The 13,290-nt window shown below is 40.9% G+C and overlaps 1 protein-coding gene across 7 annotated transcripts in view; it reads right to left on the reverse strand.

Annotated features, from left to right (window-relative positions):
- Nucleotides 1-13,290, reverse strand: part of tnrc6c1 (trinucleotide repeat containing adaptor 6C1) — a 142,194-nt gene that overhangs the window by 111,340 nt on the left and 17,564 nt on the right. The gene's annotated exons all lie outside the window — the stretch shown is intronic.

The following is a 13,290-nucleotide window of genomic DNA, read 5'->3' on the forward strand; positions in this document are numbered from 1 at the left end:
CGTGAATACTTGGCACTACATCAAGAACATAGTTATTTTTAAAAATAAGCAACAATTTATGGACAAAAAAGTAATAACAGATTCAGAGGCAATTTTAAAGCACGTTTTTATTAATGCTACACTCACTTCACCATCTCAGCATAAAAATTAGTAAAAAACAAATCTGCTAGAGGAACTCAGCAGGTTGAGCAGCATGAGTGAGAAAAAAAAACAATATCAGAACCCTAATCAAGACTGAGAGAACAGAGACAAGATGCCCAGTATAATGAGCAAATGACACAAGAGGTTAGGCACAGGCCAGAAGGATGATGGAGAAATGCAGACACATGATTAGCTTGTGCCAGATGAAGGAAAAAAAGAGGAAAAAAAACAGGCTCAGGTGAATAAATGGAGGCAAATGCTACTGGTGCTACAATTTGTAGAAGTGGAAAAGATCACAATGGGAGCAAATGGGGAGAGGCGAAGGACAAAGCAAACTAGATAGAATCCAAAGGAGGGGGTGAATGAGAACGAGTAAGGGTGTGTGGAAAGGGGGCCTTTCAGATACAGTTCTGAAGAGTTCAAATTTATTATCCAATTGTACATGCGCAACCCGCTGAAACAGCATTCTCCAGTCTTCAGTGTAACACTCTGCAAACATACAAATTATGCATAAACACAGTATCGGTACACAAATATTAAGATAAATATTATTAAAAAATAGTTAAGTCATGGAGGGTTTGTATGAGCAGTTCATCGGTCGTTCTGCAGTCTCACTGCCCATGGGAAGAAGTTGTTTCTTAGCCTGGTAGTTCTGGCTCTTACACTCTTTCACAGCAGGAGTAGCTAGAAGATGCTATGCGCAGGGTGGTATGGGCCCTCCCCTATTTTGCAAGCCCTCTAAACAATGATCCTAGAAAATTACATTGATTGGTGGTGTGTGTATGTGTGAGGGGGGGGGGGGTGGGGGGGGGAAGAGAGTTGTGATCCTCTCTGCCACTTGTATGCTCCTGTGGATTGACCTCTGATTCGATTGTGGCAACTGTACCACACGGTGATGCAGCTAGCTAGCTCTTGATAGAACTCCCGTAAAAAGTTGACTGAATGGTGAGCAGTAGCCTTGCTCACCTCAGCCTTCCAACGAAGTGCAATCGCCGTTGTGCCTTCCTGACTAGTGAGGAGGTTTTATATATCCAGGATAGGTCACTTTTTAAAAAAATATTTTATTTTGACTTTTTATAGGTTCAAAGTAATTTCAACAATCAATACAATCTTTTTCAACATTCATAGAATGTACAGAGTCTGAGTTTTGTTTTCCCTCCCCCTCCCTTGCCCTCAAACATAACCATACCAATTATACAAATACAAGCAAATACAAGTGGGGTTCAGAGCCCCCACCAAAATACCTAAAAGGAACAACTGAATTAACGAAATAACCCAAGAAATAAAAGAAAAAAAAAGAAAAACCCAAACTAAAACAGATTTAAAAAAGGCTAAAAAAGAAAACACACATGTCACCTATGCCATCTTCCATTTCCTTAATTCCAATCCTTTCCCTACTAAGAGAGGTTTTTTAAAATAATATCCACATTTCACAAGGAGGGGGAGCTAGTCAATCTACATGCCCATGTATTTCAGATAGGGCTGCCACACTTCAACAAATGTATCATGTTTCCCCCTTAGATCCTATGGGTTTTTCTCTAAGGGAATGTAATTTTGCATTTCTATATTCCATCAGGTGGTATTTAATTGGGAGTTTAACTTCCATATGACTATCATAAACTTCCTGGCTACACATTTCCAATATCTCCCAAAAGGTACAACTCTAGATCTTTTGGAAAATCCACTTCTGTAATTTATTTTTTTCCCCTGCAATGTCCCCCAGTTCTTCCCAGAATGGTCTCACCTTTGTACATAGTCAGGTGGAATGGACAAGGGTTCCAATCTCCACACCAAACCTAAAGCACATTTCTGAAATTTCCTGCTTTGATTTATGTCATTTTGTGACGAGGCACAGCTGGTGCAAGAAGTTTTATTGCAACAACCTGTATCTGGCGTTAATGACTCCCGTCACACTGTCCAGACACAAGTCTTGGCTCCACTCTTCATTAATTGTTGTGCCCAAGTCCCACTCCCATCACTCCCTCAACCTGTGCAAGACTGGCTTCGGGCCCTCATTTTGGAATATGTAACACATTAGAGAAATAAATTTACACACATTCCCTTGTTGAATTAGAATCTCCAAATGACTAGACCTAGGCAGGGTCATAGACAGTCCTAATTTCTCAGGATAGGTCACTTCTTAAGTGAACTCTGAGGAATTTGGTGCTCTCTACTCTCTCAACTACAGAGCTATTAATGTGTTGTGGAGGGTGGTCATCACTGGTTCCCCCTCGAGTCCACAATCATCTTGTCCACGTTGAGACTCCGGTTGTTATTCTCACATTATTTCACAAGATTTTCCACCTCTTCTCTGCATTGTGACTCGTTGCTGTGGCTGATGAGGCCAAATTGCTGTCATGTCATCTGCAAACTTGACTATTGGAGCTGGAGTTGCAATGTGGGTCAGTAGCATGAACAAGAGCAGGCTGAGCTCAAAGCCTTGAGGTGCGGCAGTACTCAGGTTGTTCTACTTTCTTCTGCCTATCTTTGGCAGATCCATACTGTGTGTTGTCTCACACTCTGTATAATTATTGTAATGTTTCTTTATCCAACCATCTTGTAAAGAATGCAAAGTTTTAATTGGCCTCCCTCATTACTTGTTCTACTTTCACGTCCTGTGTGCTTTACTAGGAGGATATAAGATTACACTAAATAATTTGAATTTGTCCTTTTCGTCGAGGCACCCTGACTTCACTTGATTGCAATGTATGATCTAAATCTTCAACACCCTTAAAATACCTTCTAGTATTTCTTCCAATGAAAGCTAAAAGGCCAAATATCGCACCAAGTTTCCTTTGTTTCCCTCCTTTCTTGAAATGGTTACATTTGTAGCTTTCCAATCACTTGTAATATTTCTAGTATCGAGGGATAGTTGTAATTGCGAGAATGTAGGTCTTCACCTTTGAAATTCCCAGCTTTCAGTAATATCATTTACTTTAAATTTGTGACATGAATTTTGAAAATAATTTACATCAAGTTAAGTACTGTACTTTTATTGCACTTTTCTGTTTCATTTAAAATAGTCCAAAAAAAATTGTGGGCTGAGATTAGTCGTTGACTTGTAAAACAAGCAATGAAATTATTTATAAACATGTTATTTCAGGGTGGAAATTGCTAGGAAAACAAATGCAGATTTACTGTGGCTGCTCTTGTTAGTGCATGAAACATCCAGCGATGTGGCAAAATAAAAGTTGTGAATTGTTACATGTTGCCAGATCTGCTGCTGCTATTTATTTATTTATACATTGAAATCTCACAATATTTCTGTAATGAAGACCTGCCAATATATGGACTTTGGTCATTCACACGGAAATGAGCTGCAATTTTCCGGGTCAGAGTGGCCTTTTACACAGCAAGCCGGCATTGCTGGAGCAAAAGAGGTGGGACATGTAACTCCACTGCATCGAAACCTGCTGTAATGCATAACATACATGTCGTGTCAGGCGTATCCTTCAAAACAAACCGGCAGTTAATCTTGATGAGCTTATTGTAATAGCCATGAACACGTAGCACTCTTCGTGCGCAGGCCAATTTCCTGCGCTTCATACACAACATGATGTGCAGATAGATGCAGAATCCATGTGAGCAACATATTCGTGTGATCAGAACTACATTGGTGAATTTGAAGAGAAGCAGGGAGCAGTTCGAGGCAGAAACTTGCACGGTCGTTGGAGAAGTTTCCTTCTTGTGAGTCAATTTGAATTGCTGTTGAATAGAAAAATGTGGAGGTGAGAGACACCACACTGGCCCACATTCTGGTCTAATGAACTGAACAATTTTGATGAGTGAAAGGGTCATTTCTGTAGGTCTCGGGACACTTTTGACTTTGCATTAAAACTCAATGAGCCACACTTGAGGTGCAAGACAAACTAGCGACAGCCTCTGGAACCTCGACTTAGACTAACCCTAACCCTACCCCAAGTTGTATTTTTAGTGTCGGTGTGGCAACTGTGTTGGTATGTCAAGTTACTGGTGCATTGAAGCCTATTTAAACATTTTGTAGGCCTGCCGAGTGGTGCACATTTCCAGGAGACAATGGACAGATTTGCAGAACAGTATCCAATGTGCACTGGTGCCATTGATGGCACACATATTCCCATCAGAATTCCACCCCCCCCACCCCCCACCATGAGGACCCACTAGCCGAGTACAATCGGAAAGGGACCGTTCTTCAGGCTGCTGTAGACCACAACTACTGGTAAGGATCATGCCCTAAGTTACAATTATTGCTATCAATTAATATGTTTCATACGTCTATCTAAACACAGACATTTTGTTATTCCATCATCATAGACATGTATGTGGGTTAACCTGGTTGCATCCATGATTTGAGTTTTAGCCAACTCACCCATCTATAGAAAGGCATAGGATCGGGGTGGGGGGTACCTCTTCCCACATGAAGTTAATATACTCCAATGTACAGTGATTTATGTGTTGATCTCAGAGGTTGCATAAGGCAGATACATCAACATTGCTCTGCCTACAGAAATCCTAAACTGTTAACAGATTGGAGGTCCCAGTGCATCTAATCAGAGACTAGCTGACTCCATCAAGAAATGGTTAATGAAGGGGTTCACCAAGAACCATGCACTCGATCAATGGCTACGTAGCTTTAACTTCCATTTGAGCTCAGCAAGGATAATGATGGAAAATCCTATCGCACATCTCAAAGGTCCCTGGAGATGGCTGCCCAAGCGACTTGATATTTCTACCACTTTTGTATCAGATGTTGTTGCCTGTTGTGTTCTACACAATATATGTGAGATCAACAAGAAACATTTCTTGCCTGAGTGGAACACTAATCTACACAACCCTGATCGGGTTGCTTATCAGGGTGCACAAGCACACAGTCACCAGGTAATCCATGAGACAATTATTTCCCTTCTGTAAGCAATTTAAGTAAATGACAGCTTTAGTAAATGTATATAATGCACTTGTCAAAGAATAGTAGCAAACAGGAGATATGTAAATGAAAATTAAAAACTTTTAATTCAACTGCATTTAACAATTTATAAATCGTTTTGCAATAAAACCAAACATTAATAACCATTTGCAAAAGTCACATAACTCCAGCAGCTGAAGGAAGGAGGAGGATGAGGGTGATTGAAAAGACTCATATCACACCAAGTTTCCTTTGTTTCCCTCCTTTCTTGAAATGAGGATACATTTGCAGTGGTGCACGAGAGAAATACTGGCTTTGTACTATCATTCATACTATCACTTTGCTGTCGAGCAGAGGATGACAACATAATCATGTCCCTCATGAGTGAGGCCTGGTTCTGCATTTCCTTTTGGAAATCTTTGAACATTTGTCCAAACCCTTTCAACTCCTCTGACTGGGTACATCTGTCCACCTCGCGTGCTGCCATCTCTGCCGCCTGTGCTTCTCTTCTCATGGGCTCTCTGCACCTCCTGCCAAATAGGTTCCCTCTCCACATCATCATGGTCCATTGATTGCAACATCTCCCTCATTTTCCAGGTCACCACCTGTGCCATGGTAGTTCTCAGTCTCTTCTAAGGTGGCTGGTACCCTGGATAGCATGCTACATTAGCAAGACCACTCTTTATGGGCAGTCATACTTAGAAAACACATGACAAAATTTGTTGATCACAAGAAATAAGTTTTTACCTGGTTGCCTCTGAGGCACAGGTGCATTGAATGTAAAGGATAAAGAGTTAGATTCTCTCTTGTTGGAGATGGTCATTTTCCAGCAATTTCATAAAGAAAATATTATTCGCCACCATGCATCAGTTGTCTGAATCTTGCTGCAAGCAAGCATGGACTGCTCCATTTGTTGAGTTGGTTTTGACCATTGTGCATTTTTCTGGAAACATCTCAGCATCTGACCAAGAAAGGTCCTTGGCCTAGTATTAAATGCTGGAGCTCAGATATTACTGAGCGATTCATGTAATGCAATCTGGAGCCAAGATGTCAGACCTCAGATAAACAACTATGTTCCTTCATGTGAAGTAGGACTCTTGCGCTTGGTGATTCTTCCTTTTTATGCTCATCGCCTTCTGTGTGGCTAAATTTGAGGTGTGCACAGTTACATGGCTGATAGAGATTTAAAAATCTACACTGAAGTTGCAATTTTCCAGCAAATATCAGTGTTCATCATTGGTTGGGCAAAAGAGATATGGAAAATGCAGAAAGGCTGAAATGTTTATTTTTGTCAGCCAATATAACAGACTTAGTCACAATGATGGCATCTCAAACTATTGTTTATCCACTCCTGCAAAATCTTTACAACACTTGATATGGAATACACACTTACTTTGGAGGAAGCACATTTACCTTAAAAAAAGAGATTGATGGAATTTGCATCAAATATAGGCGACTTATGTTTAAAGGAGTTAAAATAGTGCATGGCTCCAGGAAGGGTTCTACAAAATCAATACGACTCTCCTTGGACCCCGATAGATCTACTACGAGCAAACAAGTGGGGAGAGTGGAGAAGGTCTGACAAATGCAAGGATCAAATTGATGGTAGATTCTACAATTTTGTCCAAGCAGCACAAAGGGCAATGGAATCAAATATAATTAAGGATATAACACAGAGCAAAATTTTTTTTTTTTTTAAAAAAAAAGATAAAATTGAGATGTTGCAAAGCATATTAAAACAGTGGAGCAGAAGAAATTCAGCCAAATGACATTTATGATTTCATACACCTGCCACAACCCATCACAGGGAATACTTTACTTTCATGGCATTTCCAAGTGTTTTTCAACAGACATCTACCTCAAATCAGTACACCTATATAGGCACTTTCAGGTGGCCAATTGCCCCGCATGTAAAGCCGCATGTTTAGGCAATATGTGGCCGTTTTGAAGCCGCCTGAATGTGCAGGAGGCGCTCTTGAGGCGAGCTACGTAACCCTCCTCCGAGAGGGAAAAGGATAATCAGCTCAGCTCAGTGGCTCCCCCAGCCACCTGAATGCAGCTGGCTGAAAGCAGATGTTAAAGAGTCAGGCTGCTGATCACAGCTGACACTGGGCAGGAGCCGGAGTGTTCTCAGAGCTGCATCCTGTGCAGCTGTGTCCTTCAGGTGGTCAGCGTTGCACTTTAAACGTTGGCACCTGAATGGCAATTTAAAGGGGCGCTTCTGCTTCTTCAGGCGCATTCTTAGCGTAGAATGCACCTGAAAAAGGCTTATAATTCTACCAAATACAATACCCTAATGAATATTTAATCAGATCAAAGTAACATTTTGACCCACTGGATAGGTTAATTAGTAACTCAAGGCACTGTAATTTAACCTTCACTCCAGAATAATAAAATTTAGGCCAAGCACTTTTATTAAAGAACATGCAAGTGGTACAGTGAATAAGACAGTGAATTCTGACCACAGGGGATGGATGACATGCATCCTTTGCTGGTTGCAGAATGTTTGCACATTTTTGTACCACAAGGATCCAAAGCATAAAACCACCCGAATCAGCACTCACTGGGAGTAAATCTTACTTTGATGTTGTTTTATGGAATAGAAGACACAATGACACTACTTCTCTGAGGTTGGAAAGATGCACTTTCCAAGAAAGTATATGATGAGACCTGATCTGGGTGCAATCTCCCCCACTTGGAAATTCCTAATAACAATGAAACCTTCAAGACGCAAACTTTGACATGCATTGGATAAATAAGCATTGCTCCAACACAAAAACAGGAGCAAGCACTACATATTATAATTGGAAGCCATAGGCGGAGACAGAAGTGAATATCTTGCAGCACTAAAGAAATAATTTGGGACATGAGAAAGATTCAGATCTCCAGTCACACTCTAATTGGCTACCTTATTTCCATGGCCTATTCAGCTCATGCAATTGACATATACAAAAAAAAATCAGTGTTCAAACTGAATTACAAGGCCTTAGCTTTCAAATATAGTATCACAAAAATCTCTGGCATTCTGAAGTGGTATCTCTAACAATTCTAAATACAGTAAAATCCTTATTATCTGGAATTCAAGCAACGGGCAAAATTAAAAAGTAAATAGGTAAAAAAAAATGAAAGTAAAATTTGAGCCCCTCGCAGTTGATTAATCAATCACACAACCTGCATCTACCAATCACATAGGTGCTGGATACCAGGGGTTTTACAGTATTCGTTCAAACTATGGGAATAACTCCTTCGTGATAGCAATTCAAGGATTCAACTGCAATTTAAATTCCACTCATTCACTTAAGGCGACAGGATTAAAATTCAACCTTGGAATACTGTAACAAGATGAATTTTGTAACTGTGGACAAATGTTGCCCATTTAAATATTGAGGGAGATTTAAAGGGACATCACACGGACCATTTAAACACCACAGAAATTAGCTACAGTAGACCCTTGGGCCTCGTAAAGAATATCCGACCACAGCGACGCAGAGTGGGGGGGACTACAGGTTAAGCTGAGACGTTCGGCCCTGAGACTTCTGCTCCCTACCATCCTCGTGGCCAATCTTCAATCCTTGAAGAACAAATTCAAACTCCAAGCCACACTTCCAATATCAGCGCGACATCAGGAAATGCTGTGTGATGTGCTTTACAGAAACATGGTTAATTGGGGACATTCCAGACACAGCTCTATAGCCTGTGGGCTACACCCTCCAACGGCTGACCGGACACCAGCATTAGGTGCCGTTTGTGTCATCATAAATTCATCATAGTCCACTATACATCAGTTTTCATCACCATTATTCCCTTAGTGTTGGTCTGAGTCTCTGCACCCTTCTGCCCCCAGCAACTGGATCCTTGACTTCCTCATCGGAAGACCACAGTCAATATCTAATTGAAAACAATATCTCCTTCTCACTAATTATCCACACAGGTGCACCTCAAGAATGTGTGCTTAGCTCGCTGCTCTACTCACTATACACCCATGACTCTATGGCCAGACACAATTCCAATGCCATCTACAAATTTGCTGATGACACCATAAGTGTCGGCAGAATCACAAATGGCGATCAAGAAGTGCACAGGAGGAAGATGGATCAACTTGTTGACATGTTGGCGACATGCCAACAAGCTTGTGCTCAATGTTAGCAAAACCAAGGAGATGACTGTGGACTTCAGGAGGAATTCGGGGAACACGACCCAGTCCTCATGAGGGCTTCGTAGTGGAGAGAGTCAAGAATTTCAATTTCCTGGGCGTCAACATCTCCGAGGAACTGACCTGGAGCCCCTTATGTCAATGCAATCATGAAGGCGCCTCAGCAGTGGCTATACTTGTGAGGTGTTTGAGGAGATTCAGTACCACTGAAGCCTCTCGATAACTTCTACAGGTATACCATGGAGAGTATTCTGGTTGGTTGTATCACGGTCTGGTATGGAGGTGCCAATGCTCAGGACAAGAAAAACTCCAGAAGGTTGTTAACTTGGCCTGCAACCTCACAGGCACCAGCCTTCACTCCAATGAGGATATCTTCGAAAGGTGGCATCTTTAAAAAAAAAAAGCCTCTATCCTCAAGGGCCCTCACCAGGCCATCCCCTCTTCACTTTGCTACCATCAGGAAAAGGGGACAGGAGCCTAAAGATGAGCACCCAGTGGCACAAGGACAGCTTCTTCCCCGCTGCCATCAGATTCCTGAATAATGAACCGAAGACACTGTCTTACTTTTTGAGCATTTTATATGAATGTTTGCTCTGTGATGCTGCTTCAACCAATGAATTTTGTGACATGTTCATGAAAATAAATTGATTCGAAGTGCAAAGTAATTGCTATAATCTCAGGAGTACAACATGAGAATTCCATGTAGCACAATGATTTCCACCAATTTACACTTATCACATTAAATGTAGACATACAGCACAATAACAGGCTATGCCGCCAGAACATTTGGAAAGATGGGAGGAAACTGGAGTACCCGGAGAAAACTCACGCAGACAAGGGAGAAGAACATAAAAACTTTTTACAGACAGTGCCGGATCTAAACATGGGTCACTGGCCCTGTAACAGTATTCCGTCAACTGCTACACTAACTGTGAGATAGGCCACATGTAATTTTGCAAAATTTGCAAATCCTGCAAAATTGTTATGCATCCAGTAGTCTCGAAAATAAACATAACATTCTTACCATGGTAACAAAAAACTTTAAATAAGGAAACACTAACCATTTGAATAATGGACATCAACAGTAACAAGTTTGTAATATTCAAGTCTTGTAATAATGTCACGTGTATAATGGAACAATTATGGTTAATTGTAGATGCATCTGGGATTTGTGGTTAAGACTATGCAAATTTAAAAAATTGATCCTTACACTGCAAATCACATTAAATGGAAAGGCTGGGCTACCCTGCAATAGAAATTTAAGTACAAGCGAAAACAAAAACTGCAGATTTTCTTTGCTACACATTTATTTCAATGTCCAACAAAGATATGGTCAATAAGATGTGGGAGGGGGGTAAACAGGAAAAGTTAGGGTGGCATTGTTGGCATAGCAGTTACCACAACACCTTTACAGCATCAGCAATTGGGACCGGACCGAGGTTCGAATCCCAGACTGTCTGTAAGGAGTTACTACATTCTCCCAGTGTCGGCATGAGTTTTCTCCAGGGGCTCAGGTTTCCTCCCACCATTCAAAATGTACTGGGGGTGTAGATTAATGGGGTGTAAATTGGGCAGCACAGACTCATGGGCCAAAATGGCCTGCTATCGAGCTGCAAGTCTAAATTTTAAAAAAGTAAAGATTAGTGGCTGAGAGCCATGACTTATAAATTAAAATGATTCAAAAATCTCGGGTTCATAATGTGGAAGATCAAGGCTTGCCAACTTCAGGAGCTCCATGGAGCAATGTGCTGGATCAAAAATAGGGTCCTTCAAAGGATTAAATATTAATTTCCATTAATCATTCCTCAGAAAATGGTGCAATCCATGTTACTTGCAAGCAAACCATTCGTGCCAGGTATTGGCCACCACTAACAAAACAATGTCTAATCAACCACCCTGACATTTATCAAATTCCTTACTATTAAAATTTTGGGGAGGCATATCAACCATAAACATCAGTAATTAGTCCTCAAGTACTCCAGCTACTCAAACTAACTGAAGATTAGGTTCTCGGAACTTCTAATTCATCCAAAGCTTTTCCCGCAGAAAACAATGCACAAGTCAGGATACTGTAGAATATTCTCCATTTACCCGTGTGACTGCATCTTCAATAGTCAATGTGCTCTAGGCCACTGAAGACCAAACCACATGCTTATTGGGCATTCTATTCATCACCATAATAAAAATAATTTTTGACTCAACCAATACACCCTGATTACAATATGCCACCCACAAAATGTTATTTGCCTGCATCTCCCAAACCATTGACCACTCACACCCAATACATGGGCTGAAGCCAAATGGCAACATTACACCTGCTGGTTTCCAAGTCATACACTACACCAATCTAGAAATCCATCAACATCTCTTCATTGCCAGCAAGTTCATATTGTGAATAGTGACTTGACTATATGGAATACAGCAGTTCACCACCTTTCAAAAGGGCCTTAAGGATCAGCAATAAATTTTAGTCTTGGCAATAATAAATCATGCAAAATCCATTTTAAAATATTATATGCTCTTCCATGAGGCCACAAAACATTCCCCCACATTTACACAAAATTGGAGATGGCAGGTTTCAATAATTACAACCAACTCTAATGCTATCAGGTAGTAGATCAGAAAACAATGCATCTTAAGACCAAAAATGTCACTTTAATTTCCTTTGACATGGTGTAATTCATGCCATGAAACACTGAAAATCCAAATTATGCTACGCCAGCTAATTATCAATGCTCATCAAATCGGACCAGATTTAAGCCAATTGTAATACAAAGAATCAGTGACTGAGGCTTTGCACGTGGATTTGTTTAAACAGCTGTTAAGTTGCTAAGCTTTCACCGTTTTTCAACAAGACATCTGGAAAGAACATTAAAGTTTTTAGAAGAATATATTCATGTTTCAGATAACAAAAAGCACCATTAGAAAATTAGGTGAGATATGCTGACAAGTATGTTGAGAAAATACAGTTCTTTTCCCCCCAAACGTGGAGTTTTATTTCTCTGTATATTCAGAACATATAGACACCAGAGTTGATTTGGCCAACTGTATGAAGTGAACAAGTTTGAGTCAATTTACCAAATTTTTTAAATCATGGTTCATTGATCCAAACTGTCCATTTAAGACAGTTGACCAAAATTGTTGAGTAAATTAACCCTCCCTTCCTGAATCTTCAAAAAAAGCCAACACCAAAACTGGTTAAAGTGTATGACCTCCAACTAAAGCTGGCTACAAAAATACTTCATCAGGGAACCCTAATTATTATTTAATAACATAAATGCAAATATTAATAGTGACATTACAAAATGAACCGAGAATTCAGTCCATCACTGCGAGTTTGTACTTAAGGTTACCAAATACCAACTATAGCAAAGAGCAGAACCCAATCTTACCAACTTTAGTTCAAATCTATTCCCTGAAGGTGACATGAAGAGGTTAGAATTGCTAGAGTTAAACAGAACAATGCTGGGCATGTCTACCATAGGGCATGTGATCCACACAGAGCAAACCTGCATGATTCTGGGCACAAAATTCTCTGACAGCCTCACACTGCTCAGAGATACCATCACCTACATGCAGGACCGGGGGAGTGGGCACCTATCTGGTCAGCTTTATCTGGAGAAGGCTTTCGAGCAGATATCGTACACATACACGATAGATGTGCTCGCCAAAATGGGCTATGGGGAGGGAATCCAAAATTGGATTAAACTGCTCTACATGACATCCATAGCACAGTCCAAATCAATGGGTGGGAAAAAGATAACTTCCCCATCAAGTCTGGAGTCAGGCACGGATGCCCGTTCTCTCGAGTCTTATTTGTGTGCTGCATACACACTTTAGCTGAATCCATCAGGAAGGATGGGAGCATGAGGAGTGATAGTGCCAGGCAGTGGAGGCACTCAGGTCAAGATCTCCCTGCACCCGGACGATGTCATCATCTTCCATTCACACACACACACTGGTCTGCAGACTGACCAGCATCCACGGCCAGAGTAAACCGGAAGAGCTAGGCAATGCTCTTCAGTAACTGATCTGCCAGACCCTCTTCAGAGCATAATTTGACTACTTGAAGGTGTTGGGGATCTGGTTTGGTGGGACCAAGGCATGCAACAAA

Source organism: Narcine bancroftii, chromosome 3 (assembly GCF_036971445.1).
Source record: "Narcine bancroftii isolate sNarBan1 chromosome 3, sNarBan1.hap1, whole genome shotgun sequence".
Taxonomy (NCBI): domain Eukaryota; kingdom Metazoa; phylum Chordata; class Chondrichthyes; order Torpediniformes; family Narcinidae; genus Narcine; species Narcine bancroftii.